Here is a 9,892-nt window from a genome sequence, read left to right as displayed (position 1 = left end):
GGGTTAGAACCGGCCTAGTATTACTACTCGACCTCTCTCGAAACTTATTTGTTAATAATTTTTTAAGTTCAGGTGTGCAAACGAAAATCTGTCGATTAAGACCTTTTCGAACCCATTTACTCGAAGTTGGGGGGCTAGTGTGAAGTTGGCCCCCCAAATTTGTTTTTGAATAACTTTTAAACTGAAAGTGTGCAAACGAAAATTCGAAATGTGCATACATGTGCAAACGATGAGCAATCGAATGAGCTATAAAAACTTTATTTTTTTTAATGTTGGGGGGCTAACTTCACGACGGTTGCATTAGCATCTTAAGACATTACTTAAGACTGTCTTAAAATAAGAACGGACTGTGAATACCGGCCTCCGATTATCGTGGCATACGTTCCTTATTACGTCCTAATAGTAAACTATAATTTTGAAATATTTCTCCGTGTTATTTGTTCTCTCCTGTCTATTCGGAATATTATTGCAATATATGTACCTACCTTTCTTCTTCTCTTCAAGTACTCTGAAGAATAAACTACATATAAGGTCTGTGATTGAACTAGTGTACACTTATGGACTTAAGCCCAATCTTTCATTATTTAATTAACTTGTGGTTAAATTTAATTTGATGTTTCAACCTCGGTTTCATCTAATGGGCTTTAGTCATAATATTATCATATATAGAGCCTATTGGATAAAATATCAGATTTAGCTTAATCATCAGTTAACCAGGAAATGAAAAACCAGGCCTTAAAGTGAGATAAATATATGTTTGATATTGGGCGAAAATAAAAAAGAGAATTCTAGTGCAGTCTAGTGCAGGAATAAAAAGACCCATAATAACTTTGGCTAATACTGTAGCGCGTAAAAATTTTGCTCATCCTATTCAATATATTCTTACTTATCGTAGCACCATCGTGACATTCCATATCACATTGCTACTGTAATAATAGATTAATTATAAAATGTCGCCACGCACAACAAATTCTTTTGACCGTTTGTAATATTCTGTCCATCGCAATGTATGCTTTTCATTAATTCAATTACATTAACAAAAGCTATCTTCAAATTTTTGCCGTGCATAAAGGATTCGCTACATCGAGCGAGTTTCTTAATTCATCGACTGATCAATCACATTATGCGCAAATGCAGCTTTTACAGAACAAAATTACATGTGCCCACAATGCGATTGGTCAATCGACGTATTAAAAGACTCGCCTGTCATTACGTGTATTTTATTATCTCACGTTATTATAATAACAAATGAATTCCGAAGCAAAGAATTTGTGAATTCTTTGTTTGGCCTGTTCAGAATATTTCTTTCTTATTGAGATATATAGCTCGTCTCTTCAATCAATAAAGTAATTTTTACAAGTACTATCACGTATAAGAATTTGTTTTTTTTTCTTTTTAGGAGAATATCGTCGCAGTAGTTTAAACTCGAGTTTTAACTCAGGAGTCGCCTGTGATTTTTACATTCCAGCAGTAAGAAAATAATTTTTGTTTCGATTTTTGATGATAGTAAGTCCAGGCTAATGGGGATAAAAAATAAAGTTTGTCAATCACTGTAATTTTCTCTGATCGAGATATGTTTATTTTTTATTTCTCCATATTTTTTTCTAGAAAATATTAATCACATCTGTGCGTGCGTGCGTACGCGTAATAATCTCAAATACTAATAAATCATAAAACAATCTATATACGTATGATATTATATATAGTTAATATTATTGTGACTTTTAATCGAAGGGCAAAAAACTCTCCAGGTGATCATTATAAATAAAAATCAAAGTTATTTTCGGCTTAAGCATTTTTTGATATTTCCGCAATACGTATCGGAACTAAAACCGCCTTGTCTTGCAAAATTCGCGAATTGTCGTGATTTCTCAATGAATAGACGGATAAGAATGCGGTTTGCATTTTGAGAGCGATGCGCTTTGTACTCTCGAGTGTTCATTGCGCCAAACGTGCCTTATCCTCTATCCGTATCGCGGTACTCGAAATGATTCGTGCGCTGTATAGGAAGTTATATGAACACGGTGCGTGAACAAAAACGAGCAACTTTACTCCGCCCGTTAACTCGTTTGTATTGTGCTGAACGATATCGAGCTTAGTGTCGTTTATTATCAAAACGATCATAGACGAATTTATTTACTTAAACTTCATTCTTACTGAACTACTTCATTCCTATATATGACTTTATTAGAATTTGCGTAACATTCTCATTCTACTCATTTGTTTTTGAAAAAATAAGAAAAATTTTGAAGTAGTTCAGAAATGTTTTGTGAAGAAATTGAATATGAATTGAATATGAATTGAATATGAAGAAATTGAATATGAATATCACAAAAGGTTTCATAAGTTAAAAGTGGACAAGAGATTTGTATCATCAAATTGAGAGAGAAATTTGCGAATTTATTTCAAAGAAAAGAATATAGACAGTCTTATCCGTTGTTATTTAATACAATATTCGAGATGTAGAAAATTTATTTGTAATACGAAATTTATCAAAAATACAAATTTGTATAGAACTTTTCCGTTATTAACACTAGAAGGACTGGATTTGACGATCTCCCTAAAAGGAACGTAAGAATTAATTTGGCTCCAAGCACATTTTCTTCGTAAACAAATGGGAAGAAATGAAACGTACAGATAATTATAATGAATAATTTTTTGTTTTAACAAGTTTTAACAATATCGATAAACTAGAACCCTATATCGGTTGAAGCTAGATCTTAAAATGCTTAAATAATTCAATCTTGAATCACTAAACATGCTATATATGTACTTGATATATATACCACATATATACCACCTGTAGTCTAACAAACTGCGCGCCAAAAAATTTCCGAATTATATAAACGTAATTAAATCATTGTAGTAATCTCGCGAATTAAATTAATTTCTAATAATTTCGATGCTCTCAAACAGGCATCATATCTCAAAGATGTTAATATGCTGAAAAAACTGTAATTAAATTTATTGCGAAAAATATTACCTCGGCTGGGAGTCGAACTCGGATCTTTTGTATACCGTACGAGCGTCCTAAGCCATTAGACTACCAAGACATATTTTAACAATAGTATCACTAATTTTATTAATTTATTTTATTACAAAAAGTTATCATATAATAAAAAAATTATATTAGTTTGAGAAGTATTAGTTCATAAGGAGCCAAATTGGCTACCTTCTAGTGTTAAAGACAGGTCCAAAAATTTCAAATACCACGATTCCATTACTTTTAAGAAAGTAATTTGGTATTTTTTAGTGTAACAGTTTGAACCTAAAATAAACTATTAAAAAAATGTTATAACAAAACGGTATATAATAGAATAAATATACAAACTCTAATTTTTGCGTTATTTATATCTATTTTATACACTCAATTATAATTTATTTATAATTATTTATATCTATTTTATACACTCAAATATTACTATTTTATACACTCAACAGAATGTATATACTCAACAGCAAAATTAAAGCATCACCTATCCTGCCCCCCAAAAATAGACAAATTTCAAAAGAGTACAACTTTGTCAAAAATGATCATAAAAAATTTTATAAAAAAGTATTTTAAAGCTTAAAATCTCTACTTTCGAAAATTGTAATTGATATTTCGATTTGATTAATTCTTTATGGAGTTGTACGGACACAAATGGAAATGCGTCAAAGCTAAAAAATTTTTACTAACTTTGCGAAGTTCCATGGCGTGAATTATTATAAAAGTCGCATAAAAATTCGATTTACAGCATTCGAAAGCGTGAATATTTTCCTTTAATTTGCTTTTTTGTTGAGCTTAGTGGTATGGGCGGGAATATCATTTCTTCATCGCACAGAAATAGTGATAGTATCTCTACCAAGATTAAATTCAGCACGATACGCAGAGGAAATTTTAAGTCAGCATATGCCTCCAATGCGTGACAGAATTGGAAGAGGATTTCTACTTATGCAAGACAATGCTCGTCCTCATACGGCACAAAATACTCGTCGCTTCCTCAGATTAAATGACATCACACCCTTGAACACCCACTAATGAGTCCAGATCTCAATCCTATCGAACATCTATAGGATATCCTTGGACGACGACTGCGAAATCCAGAAAGACCTTCTGTAACTTTGGAAGCACTAGAAGTTACACTTCGACGATTTTGGAACGAGATCCCCCAAGAATTGATACATCGATGCATCAATATGCAAGAGCGATGCCAAGAAGTTTTACTGCAAAGAGGAAGCAATACGCGTTTTTAAACACGCGGACGAATGTCCCCCCTCCCACACACGCACACACACACGCACGCGCGCTCACACACACACGAGGTACAAGTCCGACCGTGTAACCTCCTCGTGGTGTACCTCGGGTTATGCTAATGCCGGCGGGACACTTAACATCTTTATAAAAAATTTTTCAAAACTTAATAAAACGTCAAAAATGTTATTTTTCAAAAAGCCATTTTAAAAAACATGCTTCAACTCATTAATTTGAGCCGGAAAACAATTTTTTGCAAATCCATAGAACCTTGGATTGACTTTGTAAAATTTTCGAGATTTAAATCCTTGTCGAATTTTTCATCTTGCTTCCTAGTGTAAACGCATCTTCCAGAAAAATCAATGTTGAGAATTGAAAGTAGAGTCTTTGCCCTTTAAAATGAGTCTATGAAAATTGTTTTACGATATTTTTTCACGAAGTTATCACAGTTCAAATGTCGACAATTTTTTAGCAAAAATTTAGTGATTCTTTAAAACTTTACTAAAGTTTCACAGCGTAAATAGAAAATTAAACAGAAATTCGATTCGCAGCATGAATTAAAAGTCGAATAAAAATTCGATTTACAGCATTCGAAAGTGTGAATCTTTACCTTTAATTTGTTTTTTTATTGAGCTCTGTACGATTTTCTTTCACTGAGTTATTCAACATTAGAGCAAAAAGGACCACTTTTGTTTCAATTTTGAATAACTCGGTGAGAAAAAATCGTACGGAGCTCAACAAAAAAGCAAATTAAAGGAAAATATTCACGCTTTCGAATGCTGTAAATCGAATTTTTATGCGACTTTTAATTCATGCCATGGAACTTCGCAAAGTTAGTAAAAATTTTTTAGCTTTGACGCATTTCCATTTGTGTCCGTACAACTCCATAAAGAATTAATCAAATCGAAATATCAATTACAATTTTCGAAAGTAGAGATTTTAAGCTTTAAAATACTTTTTTATAAAATTTTTTATGATCATTTTTGACAAAGTTGTACTCTTTTGAAATTTGTCTATTTTTGGGGGGCAGGATAGGTGATGCTTTAATTTTGCTGTTGAGTATATACAGGGTGTTTTAGACCACCCGTACACCCTTTTTATCTCCGCAGGATGAGATTCAATCGAAAATATGTTCAGACCAAAGTTGTGGGGTTCCAAAAGATGTATTTATTGATCATATCAATTGGATCTTGAGTGGCTTTGCCAAGGTCAGATCAAGGTTACATCGATTTTTTTAAATAGAACATCCTACTTTTTATTCTAGAATCTAATAGTCACACAAAAGGTGTAAATCCGACCGGGCAACCTCCACGCGGTACACCTTGGGTAATACTAATGCCGGCGTTACTGTAACTTTTAATCTTCATAACTCGAGATTTACTTAATCAAAAGATACTTTATTATAGGGTTTTAGAAAGCTCTTGACATCGGCTATTAGATTCTAGAATAAAAAGTAGGATGTTCTATTTAAAAAAATCGATGTGACCTTGATCTGACCTTGGCAAAGCCACCCAAGGTCCAACTGATATGATCAATAAATACATCTTTTGGAACCCCACAACTTTGGTTTGAACATATTTTCGATTTAATCTCATCCTGCGGAGATAAAAAGGGTGTACGGGTGGCCTAAAACACCCTGTATATATAAATGAATCTGTATCATAATATAATACGCGTCTATCCAATAATTCTAGATGTTCGTATAATTTCAATCGCGCCAGCGCCGTCGTGAATGCCGCGATCACGACGTTGGTCTGCGAAGCTACGACCGCCTCTTTTTGCAATCTCCACGAGATGTATATTACCTTGTCGTTGACGGGTAATATATCGGTTATTTCGTGTTCCGGACTCGTCAGCAAAGTTGCCAATCGCTGGTAATTTTTCACGATCTCGATGTTAGGCAAATTGGATCGTTGACCGAATTTTCCCCAAAAGGAATTTAAACAGAGTTTTGCAACCGAACGTAGACCAGGATTTTAAGCGATGCTTTTTCTATCGAGAACGATACCCTCGGTTTCCTCGTATTCCCGAAGATAACGCTCCTTAGCCTCGTCATCCTCGCATTCGTTCGGCCATCCGCTAGCTTCCTGTTTCAATTACAAAAAACTATTTATATACTCGGTAAACAATTCACCCTGCCGTGTAGCGGGATCATATCGTGTGACCTCGTATTGCCAAATTTCGCTCATTTCCGACATGCGATAATTTTTCTCGACGGTTTTGCGTAATTCACAGGATACCCAGGTACCCTCGAATTCACGCTCGGCGAGACTGTGACTACACTCAGTTGGCGAGAATGTTCCGTAGCAACTCCGGCACAGCGGTAACAACAATTTGCCATGTACGCGATCCGGAAGTACCGGATGAAAAAGATCGCGCGGAGGGATTACTTTACAACGAACGAGTTCTTCGATCGAACTGAAATCGAAATCCGGAGCTACGCCGATTAACTCGGAACATTCCTCTCCGATGTAGATTTTTGATGACCAATCGGAAAAGTACCCGTTTTCAGTACATAAGGATACAGAGAACATACGTCTACGTAGCGTATTTTCTCCGTACCCACAACTTCACATCGGGTTGCTATATTTCCCGTTCGGCCACCGAAAAATGCATCGCGCGGATCGAGAGGTGAGTTCTTTATTATCGGAACATTTTCAAGAAAATTGCGCATTTCGTTATTCTCTCGCATTTCCCGATCGAAATCGCACTCCCATCACCTAGTATCCTCGTCGTCGAAAACGCCATGTCACCGCGAGAGTTCGTTCGTAGCGCGTGTCGATCGTATCGCTATGATCAGTGGAAAAATTAAGTTTTTTTTCGCGATTTATTCGATAGCATTTTGGACAACCATGCCAAAAGCAGCCGTGAAACTGCAACACGTAACGTCGCGTCTCGTTCTCCGATTCGATTTCGTAATATCCATCGACGGGAGTGCCAGCAATCCGAAACTCATGCCCTTGCCCCGCGTGATTTATCCGCTGATTGAGCTCACACTAACCACTGCACGCCTTTGGGCGAGTGATTATCTTTATATCTGTATCCGCTCGTCGGAATAACTCCTATTTTCTCCCCGCGTAAAAAGTTTCTGCGAAAAACTTTAATACACGTAGAAGCGATAGTCGTGCATTCCACGAACGGACACACGTTCCCACGTTCAAGAAAGATTTTTCGGAAAGCCATGCACGCCCGTTGAAGGATATCTACGTCGTTACGACAATATTTAACTATTTCGCGTTGAAAATAAAAAATGAAGCCGGATTGTGTCATTTCGTCGTACCATTTTATAAAATGCTCGCATTCCTCGAGTTTCATTTGTTCGGGTGAATAATACCGTGCGCTAGGTATTGTCCCGATATACGATTGATACTCTTTTGTATTGAACAAATGAGGAAAGCTCTTACCTGATATATCTTGCAGGCCGAAAGCCTTAGGTAAATCAGATAATCGCATCGGCATACCTTGATCAAAAAGTTCCCGGAATTACCACCAGGTGATGCTCTGAGTCCGCTGATTTGAGTTCTGTTTTTTTGGTTAGGTTGCCACATCTATCATTGACATTTCCACCAATTTTTATCGCCATAGCTTGACATTTGTAAAGTTACGCCGTCTTGAGTACATCTACCTCTGCACGTGTTTTCGATTTTTTACAGTTTTAAAAATGGAGTTGAATTTGCAACAACGAGTTTGTATTAAATTTTGCGTTAAAAATGGATTCAATGGTGCGAAAACCTTGGAAATGTTGGGAAACTGTTTCGGCAGTGATGCTCTAAAGAAAACAACCGTTTACGAGTGGCATGAACGCTTCAGAAGTAGTCGTGAATCCGTCGAAGATGACGAACGCAGTAGCAGGCCGTCGACATCGAAAACCGACGAAAACATCAATAAAGTGAGAGAAATGTTTATCAATAACCGCAAATTAACTATCAAAGAGCTGGCAAAGGACTTAAACATTGCTTATGGATCCGTTCAGGACATTGTAGTTAATGATTTGGGTTTGCGCCGTGTTGCTGCAAAGTTGGTCCCGAAGGAACTGAATTTCATGCAAAAAAGGGACCGCATTGACATCGCCAAAGACATGATTTCCAAGGCTGAATCCGACCTAACATTCATCAAACGCATCATTACTGGAGACGAGACGTGGGTTTATGAGTACGATACGCAATTCAGACATCAGTGAATGGAGAGCTCCAAGTGAGCCAAGACCAAAAAAACCACGTCGTTTTCAGTCGAAAAAGAAAGTGATGCTCACGGTTTTCATGGATTACAACGGTATTGTACATCACGAATTTTGAATTTTTGCCAGAAGGTCAGACAGTTAATAAGGAGTATTATTTGGGCGTTATGAGACGTTTGCGTGAAGCAATTCGCCAAAAAAGAAAGGATTTGTGGCCAAACAACTCGTGGATTTTGCACCATAATAACGCACCGTCGCACAGTGCCATCATTATCCATGAATTTTTGATCAAGAACGAAACGAATACCATCCAACAGCCATCGAATTCACTCGATATGACTCCCTGCGATTTTTTCTGTTCAATCGAGTCAAAAAACCACTACGGGGAACGCGTTTTAACAGCCGAAAGGAGGTAATGGAAAAATCGAAGGCTCTGATGGCTATACCGACAATAGAGTTCCAGAAATGTTTCGAGAGCTGGATCAAGCGCTGGCATAAGTGCGTTGCAGTCGATGGAGAGTACTTTGAAGGGGACAATATCACTTTTGATGAATAAACTTGTATTTTGAATTTTCTTAATGAATTCCGGGAACTTTATGATCAAGATGTATAATTTGAGCTATCAATAAATTTCGTGTTACCGAACGTCATCACGACAATTTTCGTCCCGTTCAAAATCACCCGTGGCTCTTGAGTTATACCGGATTGTTCTACGATGTATTTTAAGATGAATTGAACGTCAAACGCTTTCACGTTATGCGCGATACAAATTATTTTGTTAAAATATTTCGATGTTCGTGTTGCGAAATCTACGAATTCTTTTACCGTATCACGGCGAAAAACAAATTTACGCACACCGCACCAGCGACATCGCGTCGACATTTCTTGTATTTCCGCCCAGGTTTCACAAATTTGTTGCGCGACGCAAAGAGTCGGTATTTGTATCTTTACGTTCTCCGTTCCTTCGAGAGTCTCATCTTGTCAAGTTTCGAAGTCGTAGAACACGAATGCGACGCGATCTTTTTTACTTCGCGCATCATTCACACTTTCGATGTCATTCTCGTCGTTTACTCGCTTCTCTTCTCGCAATGTCTCAGCCCTCGTCCCCTCTCCGGGATCTTCGACTGTGACTTTACGACGAAGAGGCTGCATGTAACAAGAATGATTCGAAGTTTGCAACGAGAGACAAATTTTACAAAAGATAACGTCGCAGTTGTGACGCGGATTCGATTTCGCGAAGCGTCCACAGTCGTTGCAAATTCTAACGGATTTGCAAATCCGTTCGGGACCGATTTTCCGTCGGGAGATCTTTCCGCACAATGACGCTTGAAACAGAAAGTAGTAAGACTAGGGCGGTTCTAAGCCATGGGACTAGAGGGGGGAGCTGGGCGCGGGGGTATTCGTAGGCGCGGGGGGAAAGGGAGGGGATATCGCGGGGAAGGCCGAGCATGGTGACGCGATCGCTGTTTATGTAAACAGCG

General features: G+C 37.2%; 1 pseudogene; it reads right to left on the bottom strand.

Moving 5' to 3' along the window:
* Positions 1 to 6,210: 6,210 nt before the first annotated feature.
* Positions 6,211 to 9,563, bottom strand: LOC108727462 (uncharacterized; annotated as a pseudogene).
* Positions 9,564 to 9,892: the final 329 nt, after the last annotated feature.

This window comes from Mycetomoellerius zeteki, unplaced genomic scaffold, assembly GCF_001594055.1.
Source record: "Mycetomoellerius zeteki isolate Tzet28-1 unplaced genomic scaffold, Tzet1.0 scaffold495, whole genome shotgun sequence".
Taxonomy (NCBI): Eukaryota; Metazoa; Arthropoda; class Insecta; order Hymenoptera; family Formicidae; genus Mycetomoellerius; species Mycetomoellerius zeteki.
The sequence above is the reverse complement of the archived record's forward strand: the minus strand, read 5'-3'. Positions and strand labels throughout refer to the sequence as shown.